The sequence below is a fragment of the Diabrotica undecimpunctata genome, chromosome 3 (genome assembly GCF_040954645.1).
Source record: "Diabrotica undecimpunctata isolate CICGRU chromosome 3, icDiaUnde3, whole genome shotgun sequence".
NCBI lineage: Eukaryota > Metazoa > Arthropoda > Insecta > Coleoptera > Chrysomelidae > Diabrotica > Diabrotica undecimpunctata.
The window spans coordinates 22061174-22081493 of record NC_092805.1 but is presented as its reverse complement, the minus strand read 5'-3'; the positions used below and the strand labels follow the sequence as shown (position 1 = coordinate 22081493).

Genomic DNA, 20320 nt, shown 5'->3' with positions numbered 1-20320 from the left:
AAGACCGAGATCAATATAAAAATATTATAAGCATGGTAGTCGCCGACGTTCCTAGGGATATGGCACTCTAAGAAGAAGAAGATCAACTCGGCGGTAAAAATTCGATATCTTTTGATCAGTGTGAAATCGACAAAAATCAAATTGCATTTTAAATGTGAAGAGTGCAGCTTTCATATCTAATTTTTGCATTTTGCCGCAAATAATGTTAGTTTTTATAAAGGTGTTAAATAAACGTTGTGCGATTTTTGCCATTTTATAGACTTCTCATGAGATCATTAAAATAACATAACGTCCGCAGTAACAGAAAAAAAAATCCCTATATTATCTTATTTCTTTTATTTAGTTTTGTTTTATATCACTAACCAGTTATACTGTAACAGATAAAACCCAAAAAAATATATACACGAGGTGTGTGATGGCCGTAACTCCTGGGAGTGCCCACCCACCCATTGCTACTTTCTTTCTATTATTATTTCATCTTAATCTTCACTAACCACCCTCTGTTACAGCAGTTATGCCAACGATGCAACCACATCAAGTGAATTCTAAGGCACAAACATAAAGACTCCCCTCAGGACTCAAGTCAAATAATAAATTCAATCAGTCATAGGGAAAAAAGCTCCTCTAGCTACCCCTAAAATTAGGTGGTCTAACCAACCGGACCAACCACAGATATAAGATATAGATAAGAGAAGGTAGTGCTCCGAACTGCGCACAAGTAGGAGACGGTGATTATAGTTGGTAGGCAGGATAACAGGAAGGCATCTGTTTGCAGAACCCCCTTCTTCTAAGGAGAAATGGGCTCGGATGTACTCCTCTACCCTGAATCCAACACACGCCAGCCATCCCTAGAGATGGTTTAACCTGGTACGGTTTTTAGAAATTTCCACCTACAGAGACAAAAAAGGTGGCCTAACCACACAAAGTAAAACAGAGGATATCCCATTACCCAGGTCATCCAAAGTAACGCTCAATCCAAAAGTCCCCCCATTCGCTATGTCCTGCGGTGGGGAGGGGTGGTTGATTATAGCTTGTGGGTCAGATAGGTACCGTCCCATTAAGGACCAATGGTTGTGATTTGTGACATACGTATTACTTTTTCCAGAACCAGATTGAACAGTATACAGGAGACAGGGCCTTCCTTATTAAAATCCCAGTTGTTGGTTTTGAAGTTATACTTCTATACGCGCGTTCGACGTTGGAAATTTGTGTATATTCGTATATTATTGAGTGAATCGGCAAAATCATTACATATGTAGGTAATATATAGGTAAGAGAGAGACAGAAGATATATTTTCTCTCTCGAGAATAAAAATGTTTCTTTTGTAAACATATTTAATATTTATTAATATTATTATTTTTTATTAATATTATTATCATGATAAATTTAACATATGCGTAAGTTATGTATATTGTTATTTTAAATACTTATGAATATTGTATTTTAATTTGTATTGTATTATCATATTGAATTATGTGGCAGTGTATTGTATTGTATTTTTATATTAATAACAAAATTATCAATGAATTTTACTGCAGAGTATGTATAAAAAAAAATTTTTGCATTCAACTTCTTTTATACATATATGAAAATAAAAATATACATTTTCATTAAAATATTGATTCAATCCTTCATTTACTTACTATACTCCTATTACAGGTCAAATGTTTATATACAGCAAACGATGCACCATATACCTGTATACCTAATTCTTTTTCTCTTTCTGCTCTCTCTTACATATAGCATTACATAATTGTGCAAATTGACTCCCATATAAATTTGTAACGAAGAACGCATGTATAGAAGTATAACTTCTACCGGCAGTCCCACTGGACTGCCACACCCGTTTTTTTTTTGTTTTAAAAGGTTTAGACAATTGACCCTGAATCCGTATTCTATATTCTACTTTTTCAAGAGTTAGTTTTGTTAAATTTACCAACTGATTTGGTATTCCCAGCTATTTCATTGCTTTGAATATTTCTTCTCTATTCACAGAGTCGTTAGGCTGCTTTGTAGTCTATAGACATGTGATGAGTATCAATGCCATATTCCAGTGTTTTTTCTAAAATTTGTTTCAGGGTTGCAATCTGATGAATTGTTGATTTACATCTGAAACCAACCTGGCATTTTTCTACTAACCGTTTTGCATATGGTGCCATACGGTGACATAGTACTGTAGAAAACATTTTATACGCTGCATTTAGAAGCGTAATTCCTCTGTGGTTAGAGCATTAGTCCGTATGCAAGGGTGAATTTTGGTGAACTCTATGCACTTTTAGTACATATTGCAACAGAATGACATATTAGAAAACATCCAAAGATGAATGTTTTCGGCTGCCTAGAAAGATAGAACCTATTTATAATATTGGCTTCTCGTTGTTGGTTAATTTAATGTTTTTATGCCTTTGTTTATAGTTTGTTAGTTAAAATGTTGTGTGAATAATACGCATACAGACCAAACATAGTAATAATGAAATAGCTGCTTGAACTTTCTGTTAATCATAAATATTATTCACAAAGCTGTTACATTGTAAAACCATCGTATAAATCATTCAAAAACTATTTTAATATTAGTCGTTTTAACAATTTTTATTGGCATGGCGATAAACACCAATATTATTGGTGATGAAATAATTCGAAAGACTGATAAGGAAATAATTGCGTAATATACAGTGTGAATGATTAAATATTTGGTGAAAAGTGTAAAAACACAAAACATTGTGCTGATAAAAGCGAAAAAGTAAAAGTAATCTTATATCTAAATACTTTTAATACAAACAATGTTTTATGTTAGACAAATAATTTAACTTTAATATATCAGAATTTAAGCACCAATACTCGAACCAATGTTTTTCCATCCCTATTTTTATATGAGGTCTAATGGATTTTTACGTTTTAAATTAACATTGCTTGATTTTTGCTATTTTTTACGATTCTCATAAGAACACAAGATAGTTTAAGAACTGGCAAGACTAAGAAAACAGAATCCCACTGGTGCACTTCTGGATAGACACAGGACTACTATAACACAGACGGAAGAGAAAGTACAAAGACGGGCAGAATATATCGACGGACTGTTCGATGATGAAAGATGAGATCTGGAGCACATAGAACTTACGTCAAAAGAAAAAGGTCCATATATTACAAAAGAAGAAATATTACACGCATTAAAAACAATGAAGAGTGGGAAAAGCCCTGGATCTGACATGCTTCCTATAGAAATCCTAAAAATTCCAGATGAGAAGCACATTGATGTTTTAGTGACACTCTTGAACCAAATTTATAGTTCAGGCGTATTACCCAAAGAGTGGTTAACGTCGATTTTTGTCTCCCCAAAAAGAAAAACGCAAGAGAATGTAGCGATTACCGCACCATTAGCTTGATGTCTCATGTGCTAAAGTTACTACTAAAAGTCATCCATAACCGAATATATCACAAACTGGACATAGACGTTAATGATACACAATTTGATTTTTGCAAAGGCCTAGGAACGCGTGAAGCTCTTTTTTCACTTAATATACTGATACAAAGATGCCTGGACGTCAATCAAGATATATAAGCATGTTTTATTGACTATAATAAATATTCATCATCATCTTTGGCTCGACAATCCTCTGTGGATCTTGGCCTGCTCTAAGATTCGTCGCCATTCTGTTCGGTTTCTGGCAACATGTTGCCATCTTCTGATTTTTAATATCCGTAAGTCGGTTTCAACTCCATCTAACCACCTAATTCGCGGTCGGCCTTTGCTTCTTCTTCCTACAGGTGTTTCTGTGGTTAGCTTTTTAGCAATCGTATTTTCTGGCATTCGTATTATGTGTCCAGCCCATCTCGCTGTGTTTTAATGAACGTTATGACATCTGGCTCATCAAAGAGCTGATACAATTCAAAATTATATCTTCTGCGCCACTGCCCTTGGTCGTTTATAGCTCCAAATATTTTACGGAGTATTTTACGCTCAAATATTCCCAAAAGTCTTTCATCTTTCTGCGTTAGAGTCCATGTTTCTGCTCCATATGTGAGGACCGGCCTCAGCAATGTTTTGTATATAATAATTTTAGTTCTTCTTTGAATGTTTCTTGAGTGGAAATGCTTTTGGAGTCCATAGTATGCCCTATTTGTAAGATTTATTCGTCTTTTGATTTCTTCGCTTGTTTTATTGGTAGCAGTCAATAGCGACCCAAGGTACGTGAAGTTGTCAACACGTCCAAAGGTATGACTTCCAAAAACTGTTTCTCGTTCCTCATTTGCTATCGGATCCTTTGTAACCAACATGTACTTGGTTTTGTCTTCGTTGATGACTAGACCGACCTGTTTCGCCGCTGTTTCCAATTCTAGGAGATATTGCTCAACATCTCGCTTGCTACGCCCTATTATGTCAATGTCATCATCATAATAAATATTACTGGCTATAATAAAGCATTCGATAAAGTACGACATGAACAATTAATGAATGTCCTGAAAACAAAGAAGATTGACTACAACGACCTCAGGATCATATCAAATTTATACTATAAACAGCAAGCAAAAGTACGTGTTACCGAACAGCTGTCAGAAGAAATTGAAATTAGACGTGGAGTGAGACATGGATGCGTATTGTCGCCAATTATTTTTAATGCATACTCCGAAGAGATCCTGAAAAAAGCTCTTGAGGGTGTAACAGCCGGAATAAAGGTAAATGGAGTTCCCATTAACAACATTAGATATGCGGACGACACTGTGATCTTAGCCGAAAATATTGAAGATCTTCAGAGACTGGTGACCAGAATAGCGGAGTATGGAAAAGAGTACGGTCTAACAATGAACGTCAAGAAGACGAAATTTATGAGAATATCGAAAACTCAAAGAAATAACGAGAATTTTCTAATAAACGGAACCAACGTCGAACAAGTGGACGAATATGCATATCTGGGAACAATGATTAACTCCACAAAAGATTACATTCAGGAGATCAAAATCAGAATAGAAAAGGCTAGAGCGAATTTCAACAAAATCAGAAGAGTGCTATGTACAAGGGATTTAAAATTGGAACTAAGAGTTAGGTTGGCGAGGTGCTATGTTTTTTCGACTTTGTTTGATGGAATGGAATCTTGGACCTTGAATGCGACATCAATGAAAAAACTGAAATCATTCGAGCTGTGGGTGTATAGAAGAATTCTGAAAATATCGTGGACAGAACACGTCACAAACAAAGAGGTTCTGAGAAGGATGAATAAAGAAATATAAATTTTAAATACAATTAAAACAAGAAAATTTGAATATCTCGGACATATTACACGTAGAGAGAAATACACCTTGCTCCAACTGATTATGCAGGGAAAGATCCAAGGAAAGAGAAGCATAGGGAGGCGTAGAATGTCATGGCTGCGCAACCTGAGAGAGTGGTAAGGATGTACATGAAATGAACTTTTCAGAGCAGCCGTCTCAAATGTCCGAATAGCTATGATGATTGCCGACCTCCGCCGCGGAGATGGCACTTGAAGAAGAAGACTCGAAACCATCTAGATCAGATGCTAAAAACTGTAGAAACGTTCTCAAATAATATCAGTATGCACTTTGGACTAGACAGGTGCCGTGTTTGAAATGTCGTCAGAGGAGAGGTTCAGCTTGGAGGATTCGATATGCAAAATGGCCAAAACATCGAGACAATGGGTGAAAATTATATGTATAAATATCTCGGAGTAAAGCAAGCGCGAAAAATTGACCATCAAGAAATTGAAAACGAACTAACTTCCGAGTTCGTACGAAGAGTAAGACAGCCAAATCTGTTATATCTTAAAATTTGTTAAAAGCATTAAATATGGGTGCTTATTATGCGCTTAGTTACTCATTTTGTATTACATCGTCCACGCAGTGCAATACAGAGAACGGGGAATACAGGGAAGGAGACTTGTGTATATACGTGAGCAACTGGATAAACCAGTTGCTAATTTAAATATCTATTTTCAGAAGCAGGATGCAGGACATCTACTTTACATCGTGCAATTACATGACACAACTATATGACACAATGTCGGTTAAACTGAGGGAACAAGAAATGTGCATAAACCACATTTCTAAGTAAGAAAAATTTCGCACCTGGATGAGTAAACCTATGCATGGGCGACATTTGCTAAGAACATATCGACAATGCAGTGTCGAATTATTGGTGGACATCAAGAAAGATGTTTCCCGGGACAAAGAGTTTCTACTTGCCATTCAGTATCAGTTTATTCCAACCAAAAATGACTACTGAACTACCTAAAGTATATTGTCAAAGGACCTTAGGTCCAAAACGACAAATGCTGATATTGATGTCAAGCCCAAGAAACCATCCAACATGGTGTCGGGGATGACAGGCGTTTGTTGAACTGCATTACTCAATAGTAAATATTCTTCATGAAGAAAACAAACTGGGACTTCTCCAAAATAACCATCTCCCTTATTATCAATACGTCCTTGACAAAATATTTGAAAACGACAAATGCAAGCTATACTGGGGCTGAATCGTACTCATAGACCACAGTAGATGTAATCGAATGAACTATCTTTCAATAAAGTCGTCCCAGGAACGCAACTCAAAAATATTGCCAATATCATTTTAAAGTCGTCTACTTTTTAATGTATAATATATATTTCTGAATTGTCAATATGAATGAGTCAGATAGCATTAAGTTATTAGAAGAATTTTTTTATCTTTTAACAAAAACAAAATTTGTTTAATTTATTAATGTTCTGTATTTTGTCCGAAGTGGAAGTCGAAAAGTGAAATAAAGTTATTTTAACGTAAAATTGTGGCTTATTCCCAGCACAAATAGTAAATAGCAATTAAATATTGTTGTTAAATCGTGTGCACAAATGAATAAAAAAAAGTTTATGCGAGCAAACAAGCCAAATATTTAATAAGTACACATTTATCATTTTTAAATATTTTTTTAACTCCTTATCTAAGTAATTGTTATGATGAATATATTTTTTGAAATGAGTAGACTTAATGAAGCTTTTTTAGTAGGTTTTCAGCACGGCATTTTTATAAAATCGTAAAAAGTATTCATTGCATTATTGAAAATACCGACCGAGTTTACTAATTATACCAAAACCTTCTCACTAATTAATTCTGTCTAAATGTGAAAATAAATTTATTATCCACAAGTAGAATGATTGAAAATACCATGAGGAATGAGGAATTAGAAATTCAGCGACAACACTTTTCTCTATGGATACTCTCTGATTTGCAGATCACTTTGAAACGGTGTTTGAAATATTAATTTTTCGACATGTTTCAGCTAGATTTACATAAAATCATAACAAACCTTAAAACATGATGTTAAATTGAATTATTGAAAATATATACCAACCTTACTATTTATACCGCAGCCTTCTAGTCAACTCTGGGAAACGTTACAACTAAATTTATGATGAGTAAAGTTATTGGCATAAAGAATGAGATGATTATAAATCCTCCGAAGATACAGTTCTCCACAGTCTCTAATTCGCAAATAATGGAACAGACAAAGAAAATATCATCGTTTTAACATGGCGGCTGAAACCTCACTATACATTTTTAATATCTCACGAAACACAAAGCATATTATCCTCAAATCAGCCGCAATACCACTATTCCCACTGATAACTGATATTGTGTAGCAGTATATTTTTGTTTTCGAAGTTATTGTTTTCAGTTTTAAAATAATATCTATTGTGTTTTTAATATTAAAAAACCATAAACTGTTTAAAGGGATCACGTTAGAAAATACATTCGATTGACTACTATGACGATGATCACGATCTAAAAGAGTCTAGAAGTACTTAAGTATAAACTGAGCAAAAAGAAAAATATTTTCGAATTCTGCCAAAAATGAACCTGTAAAAATACACTCGCGATCATAAAATCCGGGTGACCTTGAAAATTTTAAGTTTCTGGAATATTTTTGCCTCTGGTGCAGTAATAACCTTTTTTTAGGCTAACGTATTTTTTATTTGTCATCAATGTTTGTTTTGAAAGAAAAAAAAACGGTTTTTTATTGTTTTTATTGAAAAAGCAGAAAACGAACCAAATTGTTGATAAAACAGACATACGAAAAAAATGGAAAATACAGAACGTGGTAAAATGTCAGTGAAATTTCAATGACTAATATCGTGTATTGCCTCCACTTGCTCTAATGACCTCTTGCAGACGACGGGGCATACTCTCAATTTTTCTCTGGATTACATGTTGTGGTATGTTATTCCACTCTCTCACTAACAGATCCTTAAGCTCCTGTCCGTTGTTAGGAGGAGATGTTAGGGGTTGAATACGTCTTTTCAAATCGTCCCAGATATATTCGATAGGATTCAGGTCCGGAGACCTAGCTGGTCAGGGTAACCTCGTAATTCCAACCTCGTCCAAGTATTGCATACTGATCGTGGCAACGTGTGTTCGAGCGTTGTTCTGCATAAAAACCGTGTGTTTTCTCCAAGCCTTGTCATGGTATGCATAACTTGGTCTTCCAGAATCTCCGCAATGTCCCTTCGTGCAGTTAAGGACCCATTTTCGATGAAGGGTAATTCTGTGCGGAAGTCGGAAGATACACCTCCCCAAGCCATGACCGAGCCTCCACCAAATGGCATTCTTGGAGCAATACAAGCTTGTGAAAATCATTCACCGGTTCTCCTCCAAACTCTTACACGTCCATCGGATCCAGTTAGGCCGAAACGCGATTCATCTGAGAATAACTCTTTACTCCAATCGTTAATTCCCCAATGCACGTATTGTCGAGCAAAAGCTTGTCGTGCAACTCGATGCGCCAGGCGAAGTGGCGGTCCTGTAGCCGTTACCCGAGATGATAGTCCAAAAGAACGAAGTCTTCTCCTGACTGTTGCAGCGCTAACATTGTGATTTCGTACTTCCTGTAGACGATTTCGATGCATAATCGCAGTTGAGGTCCGGTTTCGTAAAGCCGGAAACAAAAGAAAACGGTCATCTCGTACCGTGGTCATTCTTCTTCGTCCAGAGCCAGGTCGTCTGGATAGCAAACCCTTCTCCTGAAAGCGTTGATTCACTCGTTGAACCGAAGAAAGGCTTACGCCAACAGTTCTTGCGACTTGCCGTTGAGTGTGACCGTCTTTCAAAGTGCAACAATTTGTGTCGTTTCAACGACAGTCAAGGGTACTTTTGGCAAAAAATAAACAATAATAAACACTAATAATGGCACTAATAAACACTAGTGGTGGCAATAATAAACGTTTGTTCGTTGCGTTTGAACAGAAAGTCGAAGCACAAATGAGACATTTAAAACAAGCGGCAGTTACAGGTACCGTTCATTTTGGGAAGTGTGCGCTTTCCCGCGAAATCGGCACTATTGAAATTCTTTGTTGCAAAGGAAACCGCTAAGTCGACAACAATTCCCAGAAACATGCATTAGTTTGTATTTGTGTTATTATTATTTACGATAAAGCTCGTTAAAAATGAAATATCGGTGATTTTCAAGGTGACCCGGATTTTATGATCGCGAGTGTATTAAACTGCAAAGAAGCAAATTGACCAAATTACAGAAAACAGCTAAACGAAATGGACATTAAGAGCTTATTCGAATCCACAGAAGAAATGGAAAGAAAAATAAAAGATCAATCAAGAAAATCATCAAGCTATAGAAAACAACATCCCAAAAGAATTCACGAACAACAGAGGAATATTAATTCCTAACGAGCTTAAAGAGGTCATAAAGGAAAGAAACAGAACGAGAAGGGCATACCAAAGAGAGTAAGACTAAGAAGCCTTACGGAAAATAAATGGCACAATATCATCAGAAGAGCAGATGAAAACCACGGAAATGTATGGAAAATGATAAAGCCTAGAAGTGAGTGAAACAGAAGATGCCACAAATATTCGACGATGAAGGAACTCGATACGATACTCAAAAAAAAGTGGCGTCTATCGCAAGAAAAATGACAGAAGCACTAATAACTCACCTCCGCCAAAAACACCCTGTTTGAGACTATTCGTTGTTCATTTAAAATTTACTTTACTTATATACAAACATTACATTCTTAAAGTTTAACTGGTTTAGAAAGTTTAGTTTTGAAAAAATCCGAGTTTAAATTAAAGCCACTATTTTCGGAATAACTCAAAAAATCCCCTGTTTTCAAAATAATTCAACAACTAAAAAAGATGCAAAAAAATGCTAAAATACAAAAAACAGCTTTTTTACTGAAGGTTTAAATGTTTTTTATTTCTAGAGACTATAAAATAAACAAGATATGATGTTTAAAGGTTGTATTCGCATGCGGTTTTCACCATCTTTACGTCCTTTCAACGTAACTTTTTTTTTAAACGAAGGGCTAAAAAATTTAATGTACACCACTTTGTAGTTTATTTTCAAAGCTACAAAGTATAGTAAATTTTTTTTCAAACTCTTCGTTTTAAAAAAAAGTTACGTTGAAAGGACGTAAAGATGGTGCTAAATACAACCTTTAAACAATCGTAAAATCTATAGAAATTAAAATCTTTAGTAGAAAAAAAGATGATTTTTGTACTAGAGCATTTTTTCTGTATCTTTTTTATATTTGCGCATAAATGAGGTTAACTATAAATGAACAACCAAAAGTTTCAACCCGAGTGGTTTTGGTGGGGGTAAGTTTGTTACTTTCTTCACAAAAAATATAACGGTTTTTATTTTAGTTATACCTTAATTTGCATGCAAATCACTTTTACCAGTGGTCATTTTAAAGATTTTTTAAGATCTTTAAAAAAGTTTTCATAAGTTTTCCATGAAAACTTACCGTTTTCCGATTATTCAATACCATCTGTTAGGCTTCTTGTATTCGATGAATAAAAGTCTACTCTCCAACAGCCATAACTTTATTAATATTAAGTTTACGGTAATAATAAAAAACGAATATCTTTATTTTATCTGCTTCATTTTATATTTTCAAACAGTTTTCCTGATAAATCTGAATTTTTGGTGTTATTCGCGAAAAACCTTTTAAAAACATTCATTTTTGCCGTGTACTTTGTGAACATTCAGTCACGAATAACTCCAAAAATATTGACTTTTCGAAAATACTCAAACTCAAAAACACTTTTGACTTAAAATTTACTATTCTATAGTCAGAATCCAGAAATCTAGGCAGTAAATTCTTGGAAGTAATAATGATGGTTCATTGCTATTGTAGGTCTTCCAATGGCGTACGAAAAATATCATAAGAAGTTACGACAAAGCTACTTGTATTAAATAAATATGTACCTATTTATAATTAGGTTAATTTTAATATGATTATTGTTGACATTTGGGTTATTATATATATTAATATAATATACATGGTGTTTGGTAACGAATGGCCATAACTTAATCTTAGATTCCTGAGATTAAAATAGGCCGATTTAAACTAACTTACTTTAGTATGAAAGTTGATAATAACCAAAATAAAGGGGGTCAAAGTTAAACTTTTAGTTTTAAATATTTCGTGATAGGCATGAGATAACAACACGAAATTTGGTAAGCTGGAGTTTTTTGGGACGAGAAATCAAAATTCGCCACTAAAAATGATGAAGGATGCCACCCACATACATCTTTCAGTGCTCGTTTAATACGTTCAATTTTTTTTTATCTCCCACTCGACATACTTTTAGAATCAAAACTTTTACATCCGGTTCCACCAACGTGATCTAAGTAAAATCTTACCTAAGTTTTGCTTAGTGAAAAATATTTCTTAGTTGTAATTTGCGTTCCACCATACAAGTTTTTACTTAACTTAACCAAGAAAAAACTTAAGTTCTCAGAAATACCAACTTTGCAAAATTGTCAGAAATTCTTAAATTGTTGACTCGTTATTAATGCAGAAACAACAAAAAAAGAAGAAAAAGATGAACATTTGTGTCATTTTTGATGCTGTATTTAATCCAATGTCATTTCAATATTTATTGTAAATGTAAATGGTGATCTGTGTTCTTGTGTATTTTGATATTTTATTTTGTAGCTAGTATAAATTAAATATAATAGTTTAAACTATAGTACACACTATATTGTATATATACACACACGATAAACTACACACTTTGGTGGAATTTACAACAACAAAAAAATATATAAAAATAAAAATGCTATCAACACAAGAACATCTACGTACGTTATGTATACACTATAAACTATTATATACTATCTACTACTTTTATATTATAGATTACTATACTACGATATTACTATAGATTAAATAAGATTATAAAAATAAAAAATCCCATTAGACCGAAAAAATGCGTTAACCAACATCGACGATCAACAGATGAAATTTAACCTCACTTATGTGTCAATATATGACAGAAGATGAATTTCAATGCATGCGCTAAGTTAAAATTTTTGCTTAAGTCGTCATAGTAGGTGACTTAAGCTTAAGCAAAAATATTTGTACTCAAGTAAATATTTTTAGTTGGTGGAACGAAACTCAACGGACTTAAGTGAAAATTATTTCTTAAGATCAAATTTTCACTTAAATCGCGTTGGTGGAACTGGGCGTTATTCTCTTAATATTTTTACTTAGAAAAGATATACTACATCGCTGTACAACCCATTACTTTTTATTATTGTTTTATAAATTTGAATTAATTACAATTAATAATAATTTTAGTTTAGAAGGTAATAGTTACACCTCCCTAAAACCGCGAAGACGTTTTCTACTATTTTAACCTTCATATCCTGGACTACTACTGAATTTCTAGGAAAAATCTTGGAAAAAATCATCTACAAAAGGCTAATGAAACATGCAGGAGGAAGAAGAATCATACAAGAATACCAATTCGGATTCAGAAGAGGAAGAAACTGCGAACTACAGTTTGCAAGAGTAGTCTGCGATACGAAAATCCGCTTTAATAGGAAGCAGAAAAGAGGAATGGCTATCCTCAATATAGAAAAGGGATGCGATACGGTCTAGAAGAAAGTCCTCATCTATAAGATAGATAGAGCTAGATTGCCTCATTATTTAGTCAATATATGCGACACATATTTAACTAATAGAACATTTCAAGTTCCAGGGGATTAGAAGAATCCTTTGTCCAGGATGCAAGATGTTCAAGAAGGGATGCTTCAGGGCAGTATTTTATCGCCCATTTTATAAAACATTTGTGTTTCAGATTTACCCACAAATGCAAAGAACGAATACAGCTCTATACGCAGACGATACGGCAATATATACAACAGGAAAAGAAGATAGAAGAGTTGTCCAAACATTGGAAAATCATCTAGAAAGAATTTCGGAATTCACGAATAAATGGAGACAAAATCAACGCTCAAAAAATACAATTTATCATCTTTACCCAGGAACATAATCCACTAGTAGAAGAACTCACGATGAGAGACGTTATCCAATCAGAAGATTTATTCAAGTATCTAGGAGAGATATCCCCCTCGAGAGAAATCTAAACTTCACGACGCCCACCCAAGAAGTCGAGAAAAATAGCGAATGTAGCAAAAAGACCAATTCAACCTTATATTTTCAGGTCTAGCCCCCTAACGAAGACCAAGAAGGTCCAATTATACCAGGTCTACATTAGTTCAGTGATGTTGTATGCAGTCCCAGTTTAGAGTTCCACAGCAGAATTTAACTGGAAGAGATTAGAGAATACAGAAACGTCCTGCTATAGATTAATCAACGGATCGACATGGTAGGACAGAATATTGTTACGATAAATTCTGACCCAAAACCGTAACCTATTATATTATATATTTATTACTAATATTCTCATTCATTCACGTATTTTCTAGGTCTAGGTAATACCTACCTGACACACGATGGGTCCCCCTCCGCTATAAAAACAACAATCGAACTTTCTGGAGACGAGCCGATATAAAAATACCAGTTTTGAGACCATTCGCCGCTCTGTCTAGTCGAGAAGGCCATCGACTTTTCTAGTCTAACGGTATTGGGCATATAACAGGACCTTTTTGGAGAAAATTTCAAATGTAACGTTCGCATAGATAAATTATGTAATTATTAGTCAAATAAATTGTTGTACAGTGGTTTAATAAATTGATATAAATTATCGTGTTTTAGTAAATTAAAATAAGAACAATAAATTAGAATTAATAAAGACATAAAAATATCAAATACAAGTATCCGAAAAAGGCTCCAGTACACACCACTGAGGGAGGTGATGACATCCTCAACACAAACCGAATACAGATGATGGCCAGAGAAGAACTCCGACTGATTGATCATCTAATCAGGGTCTAACCAGGTTAAGATATTAACCAACAGAAAAAGATTGTTAGGATTTCAAGAGCATGAATATTATTTTTGACCTGTTATATATTATTAGGCATGAAACAACTTTGAACGAAACTGAAAAAGGTATTCTACTAAATGGTTGCCGGCAAAACAACATCAGATATGCAGATGACACCATAGTATTTGCGGACAACTTAGAAGACCTACAAGTTCTTATGAACAAAATCACGTATTACAGTCAACAATATGGACTCAATATAAACGTTAAGAAGACAAAGCTTATGATAATTAGCAAGAAAAGAATAACAGAAGGTCAACTCTACATCAACCAATCCCCTGTAGAAAGAGTGACGCACTACAACTACCTCCGAACCATAATAAATGAAGAATGGACCAACAACCAGGAGATTAGAGCACGCATCGGAAAAGCTAGATCCACATTCAATCGGATGGGGGCCTTCTTCGAGAGTCACAACCTCTTTCTTGATACAAAAGTAAGAATGCTGCGATGCTACGTCTTCTCTGTCCTTTTTTATGGCGTTGAATCGTGGACCTTGAACGAAGATATGTGCAGAAAACTGGAAGCATTTGAGATGTGGCTATATCGGAGAATAATGGCAGAAGATAGAAAAACGTGGAGGAACATTGGGAAATTTAGCTAATAGCTTCATGATATCACGATACCTGCATCAGGTTAACGACTAAGAAGAAGAAGAAGAATATCGGAGAATACTTAAGATCCCGTGGACTGACCGAGTCACAAATGAGGAGGTCCTCAGAAGAATGAATAAGAATCGAGAAGTACTGACCACCATCAAATCTCGAAAGTTACAGTTCTTCGGACATAAGATGCGAAATGAATCCAGATATACTCTCCTTCAAGCCATCCTGCAAGGAAAAATATTTGGAAAACGAGGTCCAGGAAGAAGAACATCTTGGTTAAAGAACCTTAGAATCTGGTTCAATACAGCATATGTGCAGCTTTTCCGCGCTGCTGCAGATAAGATAAAGATTGCCATGATGATCGCCAACATTCGTAACGGATAGGACCATCAAGAAGAAGAATATTATTAGGGCAATAAACATTTTTATTCTTATTTGAACAAACAAGGGCTATAGACGATATGAATTTCGATATGACATTTGTGCTTCCAAATATCCAGATAGTAAATTTCTTTTGAACGATCTTTATTATATTTCGTTTAGTTTATGCACTGTTTTGTTTATTTTTTTTTTTCAGAATATTTAAGCCGCATCTCTATCTTAAAATCTTAACAAAAAAAAGCCACAGTTCCACAGTTCCATCTTATTTGCATTTTCGTGCAGTATCGCTTGGTAAATTGCATAGAGTTCTCCTGTTAATCTCCGACTCAATTTTTAGTTTTAGACGCGTCTGTATAGTATACTGTATAATCGGAATGGGAGTTAATTACATCTCTGAAGAGTTGTATGATAAAATTATGTTATGACTGCTGGAATGTTTATAATCCAAGGTGAAGATGAAGATATATTTTTGTATTGATATGCATGTGTCCGATATGGATATGTCTAAAATGTTATTTATTAAGAATAATTAAGGGATAATAGCTGCCTACGAAGGTACGTACTTACGCTACGTTCTAGCGTGGGTTCACCTATTTCAGCTTGTATGCTATTTATCGGAGCTGTTCTATACGCTCCAAGTATAATCCTTAGGGAGGTGTTATGTAACGTATCCAAAGGTTTTAACGTCGTTGTGCTGGCAGATGTATATGCAACACATATGTAATCAATTTTGGAACGAATTAAGGATCTGTGTAACATGAGTAGTGTTTTACCTTCGGCACCCTAAGTTTTTTGAGCTAGGTACTTTAACAAGTTAAGGCTATTTCGACATAAATAAACTAACTGCTGGATATGACTTTTCCAATTTAACTGTTGATCAAATATCACTCCTAGAAATTTTATTTCGTTTGTATGGAAAATATTTTGGTTCTCAAGCATTAGGTTCGGTTTATCGTCGATATCTTCTTCTTCTTCATGTGCCTTGTCAGTTCCGAACGTTGGCAATCAACATGGCTATTCTGACTTTATTTACGGCAGATCTGAATAGTTCAGCAGATGACAATCCGAACCATTGCCGCAAGTTTTGGAGCCACGAGTGTCTTCTCCTCCCTGGACCCCTTCTGCTGTCTATTTTCCCTTGAACGATCAGCTGTAGTACTCTATATTTATTATGTCTCATAACGTGACCCAAGTATTTTCTTTATACTTATTCCTACCTCTCTCTCTTTACCTATCCGGCGTAGTACCTCTTCGTTGGTCACGTGCTCAGTCCAGGATATACGTAATATACGTCGCTAAGCCCACATTTCGAAGGCCTCTACTTTTTTCATCAATGTCGCGGTCATTGTCCACGCTTCCATTCCATATAACAAAACCGGGAATACATAACATTTCAGAAGTCGAATTTTGAGAGGTAGGGTGAGGCTTTTAGAGGTGAAAATTTGCTTCATGCTAGTGAACGATGCTCTTGCCTTTTCTACTCTTATACGTATTTCCTTCGCTTGATCCCAATTTGAGTTAACTGTTGTTCCCAAGTAGATGTACGAATCCACGTGTTCAATTCTTTCATTGTCTAATATCAGTTGCTGTGGTGGTTGTTGGGTTTTGCTTACTAACATCCATTTGGTTTTTGTGATATTTAGTCTGAGTCCGTATTGTGCACTTGTTTTTTGTATCTTACTCATTAGGCAACTCAGTTCCTCCATGCTACTTGCTAGAATCACAGTGTCATCAGCATACCTTATGTTATTAATTATTTCTCCATTTATCTTTATGCCTTCTGTTTTTTCCTCCAGCGCTGTCTTAAATACTTCTTCTGAGTATATATTAAAGAGAATAGGAGACAAGATACAGCCCTGTCGTACTCCTTTCTTGATCTCAATTTTATTGGTCAATGTAGATCCTACTTTCACTTTAGCTGTTTGACCCCAATAGAGACTCGCTATTGTTCGAATGTCTCTGTAGTCGACTCCGATCTTATGGAGAACTGCAATTATCTTTCCGTGCTTTACGTTATCGAATGCTTTTGCGTAGTCTATAAAGCATATGTACACGTCTTTGTTCATATCTCTGCAGCGCTGGATGAGTACCTGTAGACTAAAAAGTGCTTCTCTTGTCCCAAGAAAATTCCGAAACCCAAACTGCGAATCTCCAATGTTATCCTCGCATGTTTTGCTTATTCTGTTGTAAATAACCTTGGTGTATGCCTTCGAAATGTGGTTAATTAGACTTATCATCCGATGTTCATCACAAGACTTTGCTTTTGGTTTTTTCGGTATGGCAACAAAAGTTGACTCTAGCCAGTCTTCAGGAAACTCCCCGCTGTTATAAATATTGTTAAAGAGTCTGACGAGTGAGTCTAGAAATTGACTGTTTGTTTCGCACAGCATTTTCAATACTTCCCCGTATACGTTATCGTTGCCTGGTCTTTTGTTATTTTTAAGACCCTTTATAGCATTCTCCACTTCTGTTTTTAGAATAGAAGGGCCAGTATCATCATTGCTCAGTGTATACCCACTAGGACGGTCATCATTAAACAGTTGTTCCACATAAGTTTCCCAGATTCTAACTATTTTGTCGGGATCTAGTTGTAGATTTCCATTATCATCGCACAGCCCTTTCGATAAAATATTGTAGCTTTTCTTTGTTGTGAGTTCCTTTATCTTCTTATGCATATTGTGATAGTCGTATACCTTTTCGCACTGTTCGATTTCTTCGCATCTTTCGGATACCCATTTCTCTTTATTTTTTCTTATCTCAGCTCTTATTCGTCTATGGGTTTCACGGTATTTGGCAGTATCTTTAGTTTTATATATCCGTCTCTCTTCCATCATGTCAAGGATTTCTGCAGTCATCCATACTTTCTTTTTTCTCTTATCAGGTAGTAAAAACTTAGTGCTTGAAGTCCTAATCTCTTCTTTAATTTCACTCCACTTTTCCAGCGGTTCATTGTTATTTTTAAGGATTTTTGATATTTCGGTATTTAAATTCTCCTGCATCTGTTGTTTAATATTATTGTTGGAAAGCTTCCTAATATCTAGCGTTTCGGGCCTGTTCTTTACATTTGGCTTTTTTAACTTTACTTCAAACTTACATACCACCGGATTGTGGTCTGATGCTACGTCCTCACCGGGGTAAGTTTTTACGGCTTTGATTGAGTTTCTAAACCTGATTGGTGCAGCGATATGTGCAGGTGCAGCGATCATCGATATGTCTTATTGAAAATATTATACATTTTGTTTTATTAGAGCAAAACTTAAAACCGGTACTTAAGGACCAATTTACTAGTTTATTTAAGTGTTCTTATAATATTGACACCATACGATTAACGTTGACTTCAAATGTTCTTTGAGTTAAAAAATTGTTTATGTAAGCCAAAATATACCTCATTTTTTAGAATGTTCAATATACGGTGTTTCCGTACTGTATCAAATGCTTTAGTCAATGTCAAAGTAAATTGCTGTACATTTTTGATTATTTTTAAAAGCTTCGTGAATAGCGTTTCCTAGATCTATAATGTTGTCGTTTGTAGATCTGCCTGGTCTAGAGCCAGTTTGTTCGATGGTAAGTTGATTATTTGGTTCTAGGTTCCAAGTTTACATGAAGAACATGTTAATGATATAGGATTTTTGGTACTTGTTTAAGATAGTTTTAGATTTTTATCTTTAAACTTTGAGTTTATTGTCTCTAGGTATATTTGTAGATGCCCTCTTATTTGTATTATCCATTCATGATTCATGATGCGAAATTTATGTTCTTCATAATATATAATAAAGATGATAATTTGTATGTTCTCCATATCTTCCTACGATGTAGTGTTCTGGTCTTTTCCTGTTCTAGCATTTATCTTTTTGAACATCATTCTCGTCATTGTTTAGGGTATATACTCTTAACAATACCTGACGTTGTCCAAGATGATTTAATTTACCTTATTTTCTCCTTCACAACTTCCCAATATTATAAGTACTTTTAAAGCTTTTTATTTATCATAAAGACATTAAAAAATAATAATATAGAAACAGTATTGGAGCACATTGAAACAAAGTAACTGCAAATTAATGTTCATGTACATTAAGACATAAAAATGGTTAAAGTGCTTTGCGTGTATCAATAACCTCGAAAGTAAAAGTGTTGGTTAAGTCGTAAAGCATGACCATTTCTAAAACACTAATTACTATAACAGATAAATCTCTCATTTAGCTTATCTACCCGATTATGAATGGCATATTTACCACGATCTCATTTTACGTAATTCAAGGTTCAAGGTGGATAAAATAAATTAACCAACCAACGACAATGTACAGGAAGTGGAAACGCAAAAATTATAAACCCAAAAGCCTGCAGTATTCTTTCGATTGGCCTTCGTGGGAGACCCGTATCTGTTACAATAATTTATAATGAATATCAACTTTCACAATAACGAATGATACACATATTATGTATTTTAAAGTATCTACAGCGTTGTCAATTGTTTAAATAATCAATCAATCTAAATCTTAAAACATTCTTAAATAAGTATCATACAGTCTAATATATATTCTGGAAAGACTAACACTGGGGGACATAGTTCACGAGAAAAGAAGTCGAGAAAGACCGCAAACCAGATATACAGATTTTATTAAACTCAAACGTAAAGGCCGTATGACACTATGCATTTTCTTGTATCATTTCTTATATCGTTCTGATATGTTTTCTTGTATCGTTTCTTGCACGTACAATTGTGCTCTATATGACACTATGCAAGTTCTTTTATCGGAAATTGTATGTGATTCGGCACATGATTGGTCGAAATTTCGACACATATAAAAATAGAACTGCAGTACCTGAGGACCCCAAGCCAGATGCTACTGATTATTTTTAAAAATACTCTGGTTCAAAAATGAAAGAAATAAAATGTCCCAATATTAAAACTAAATTGGAAACCACAATTTTTGAACATATTCAACAGGCTGTAATGGAAGACAGAAATAATAAATAATTTGGTTGTAATAATTTATTTGTTTTTTTTACAACTTATGTGTTTGAATGGCATGCTCTTGAAATTCTACTCTCTTATTTGGAGATATAAAATAATCTTTAAACTCATCACGAATTTTT

At 34.6% G+C, this 20320-nt stretch overlaps 1 protein-coding gene across 3 annotated transcripts in view; it reads right to left on the bottom strand.

Moving 5' to 3' along the window:
- ATP7 (copper-transporting ATPase 1) overlaps positions 1–20320 on the bottom strand; it is a 101727-nt gene that overhangs the window by 68737 nt on the left and 12670 nt on the right. Inside the window, exon 1 of one of the 3 annotated variants that reach the window (XM_072525516.1) lies at positions 7339–7510. The exons of the other annotated variants lie outside the window; for them this stretch is intronic. The gene's annotated coding sequence lies outside the window, so the exon portion shown is untranslated. Of the gene's footprint in view, positions 1–7338; positions 7511–20320 lie in introns of those variants that run through there. 3 annotated transcript variants of the gene reach the window in all.